This window comes from Doryrhamphus excisus, chromosome 1 (assembly GCF_030265055.1).
Source record: "Doryrhamphus excisus isolate RoL2022-K1 chromosome 1, RoL_Dexc_1.0, whole genome shotgun sequence".
Taxonomy (NCBI): domain Eukaryota; kingdom Metazoa; phylum Chordata; class Actinopteri; order Syngnathiformes; family Syngnathidae; genus Doryrhamphus; species Doryrhamphus excisus.
Genome location: NC_080466.1, coordinates 19840001 through 19843130, shown reverse-complemented (window position 1 = coordinate 19843130; position 3130 = coordinate 19840001). Strand labels below are relative to the sequence as shown.

The 3130-nt window shown below is 40.3% G+C and overlaps 1 protein-coding gene across 1 annotated transcript in view; it reads right to left on the bottom strand.

Moving 5' to 3' along the window:
* Nucleotides 1–2260: 2260 nt before the first annotated feature.
* Nucleotides 2261–3130, bottom strand: part of LOC131132830 (uncharacterized) — a 19656-nt gene continuing 18786 nt past the window's right edge. Inside the window, exon 7 of the mRNA XM_058078841.1 lies at nucleotides 2261–3130. This exon is cut by the window's right edge and continues 518 nt beyond it. The gene's annotated coding sequence lies outside the window, so the exon portion shown is untranslated.

Genomic DNA, 3130 nt, shown 5'->3' with positions numbered 1-3130 from the left:
GCGAGCAGCTCATTAGGCGGCTCGCCGTGCCAGGAGAGGAGCTCTCCATTTGTTTCACAACACACGGACAGAGTGGCACATGCATGTCAGTGGTCACACACACACACACACACATTGGTAGCGAAGCCTGTGCTTGGTCTCTGAACTTTGGCTCACCCTCAGCACTTCATCACACCACACAAGTTCACACCTGGATGCCTGTTGGCTGCAGGAGTGAGCAGCCGGGTCGTGACCTACAGCAGAAGATGAGAAATTAGACTTGAAGGGCTGACATTGACAATGACTGAAAGTGAACTTTTTGGGTTGCTAGGGAAACGAGAATGAGTTTGAGGCGTTGCTGAAGGAAGCTTGTCAGGTTTTGATGACGATGTTGTTTTGGTTTGTTTAGACAGCAACATATTCTCTGGACTCTGACAATAAACAGAACATACAAACTTTCATAACATACAAACTCATTTCTCTGTGACATTCAATGTAAACAAAATGTATTTAATTTTCATCAAAATCCCTTATACTTGATACCGATTTTACTTTTCCAACAACAAACAAACAATTTTTTTAAATCTCAACAAGACAGGACTGTCACATTCTATACCTTAATGGCAGTTTGTCTGTTTGTCTTCAGAATTGTCAGCAGAATTCAAATAGCACTGCAAGCAGTTCTTGAGTATTAATATATGAAACCCTGCTGCATAGAAAATCCACTTCAAAATACAAAAAACAAGATTAAAACCTGCAACCCACCCACTAAATAACAGGTTCACCACCCATTTTTGGGGGGACCCACTTGTTGAAAATCCCTGTTTCAGAGCAGTGAATGCAGTAAATGATTATTAGTTCTTACAGTGAGAGAGTAAACAGTCTAGTGTGAGCTAAAATGTCATCCAGACAAGTTGGTGTGTTCTCTGTTCGAAGCTCACTAGGCCACAGGCGGCTTTCTATGGACAAATGACCGTGATTTGTATCTTCTGTAACTGTCTTTGTACATTTCAAAGGAGAAATTATTGATGAATCAACTTTCTAAGCTTCATGTGCAAGCCCTTAGCCACCCTGATACACCTTGGACTGGTCATCGGCCAATCACAGAGCTATACAACTCGCATTCCATTTAGAATGTCCAATTAACCCAGTGCTTCTCAAATAGTGTGGTGGTTCCTAAACTTGTTTTGGTGCTTGCCTTGTCTGTTTCTTACATAGCATAACATAAAGTGTTAAGTTGCTGTGTGATGATATTAGCATTCTTGGACTGGCCACCGGCCAATCACAGAGCTATACAATTCACATTCCATTTAGAATGTTCAATTAACCCAGTGCTTCTTAAATAGCATGGTGGTTCCTAAACTTGTTTTGGTGCTTGCCTTGTGTATTTCTTACATAGTATAACAAAGTGTTAAGTTGCTGTGTGATGATATGAGCATTCTTGGACTGGTCACTGGCCAATCACAAGGCTATACAACTCGCATTCCATTTAGAATATCAAATTAACCCAGTGCTGAAATAGTGTGGCGGCTCCTAAACTCGTATTGGTGCTTGCTTTGTGTATTTCTTACATCGTTAAGTTGCTGTGTGATGATTTTAGCATTCTTTGTAAGATGACACCAGGAGTAATTGAGTAATTACCTCATTAGGTCATTGTGAGCTTGGACAACAATATGCCATTTTATAACGTGGACATGTGCGGTTTGTACAAATCTGTTTTTCTCTCTAACTGTAGTGGGGGCGGCCCCGGTATGCCGTGAAGGCATGGAGATGAGAAAAGTCATGCAGATAATGAAGAGCGCTTTGCTATTTTGGAATGTGGAGGATCTATTAGACTCAGATTTCTTCTGGCATTGCGGTAAATTGGGAGGGTTCACATCTCACAAGTGGAATTGATCTTGTGAGCCCTATGTCATTGTGGAAATCTCTTTGCATAATCCCAGCAACAAATTATCAAACAACAATGAAGATGATATGTATGTCCAAAGAACAAAATGTACCAACTGGATTTGGGTCACACTGGAATCATCTTCCCTCTTCTCAATGCTTCCTCTTTCACAGTTATTGTTGTTGTTCAGGCAATTATGTGCTGTAGAGTGGGTTGTGTAGTGGTTCACATAGATGGGTTTCAGGCATCCAGCACAGGCTTGGTTTGCAGCCATTCACCACTCAGCCCCCTGCTGTGACCCTTAGCTACACAAAAATAATAGATTATTTGATGTTATTATTAATCATGTAGATCAGATTACTTATAGGAATGTGTAGCACCATATCATGCACTGTCGTGACTATTTCCGCTTACTGATGTTTTTGGGGTTCAATCAAGGTTAAAGTGAATTGCGGTCTGACTTCATTAAGTCGACCTCAAGTGCGTGTCTGGGGAAAGTACATGCTGAGTCATGATTCCTGAGAGACTGAGAGAATTTGCTGACCGTATAGTTTTTTTTTGTTTTTTTTTGCTAAGGTCCCTGTTGCGTGACTAATTGTCTCTCCTTAGCAGACATTTTTATTTAATGTTGATGTTTTGGAGGCTTCATCGCATACCTTCACCTTCCTCCTCTTCCTCACGGTCGTTCATCATCTGTCCTGGAGTCACACACACACACACACACACACATACACACACACACACATACTCCCCACCTCCCTTGTCTCACTTTCACCATATGATATTCCTCTGTTGATGTGTCCATTAGACCGTTGCCACAGCAACCAGACATTTCTGCTGACCTCCGCCCGGACTTGTGCGACAAGCCTTGCAGGACATACGTACATAGATTCAAGACACACACATACTACACACACTAGGAGATGTATGTTGAACTTTTCTTTATTTTCTATGAAAAATAACATTCATAACAGTTACAGTGTACAACCAGTAGTTCCTTTGACCTGAAACGACAATAATAATAATAATAATTATTATAATAATTACACTTGAGAACCAAAGGACTTCATTGTCCTCCTTTTTTCTTTTTTTAAATAAGTTAAGAAATAAAACCCACTTACTAAAAGCGTTTATACATACATTGTTGGCTATAACTGTCTGACAGCATCTCTAAAAGCCACGTCTTTAAGACTGCTTTTAATCATGTATGATGAGTATTTGTGGGTTATATGTGTTTGGGATTTTTATAACTTTAGAATTGCT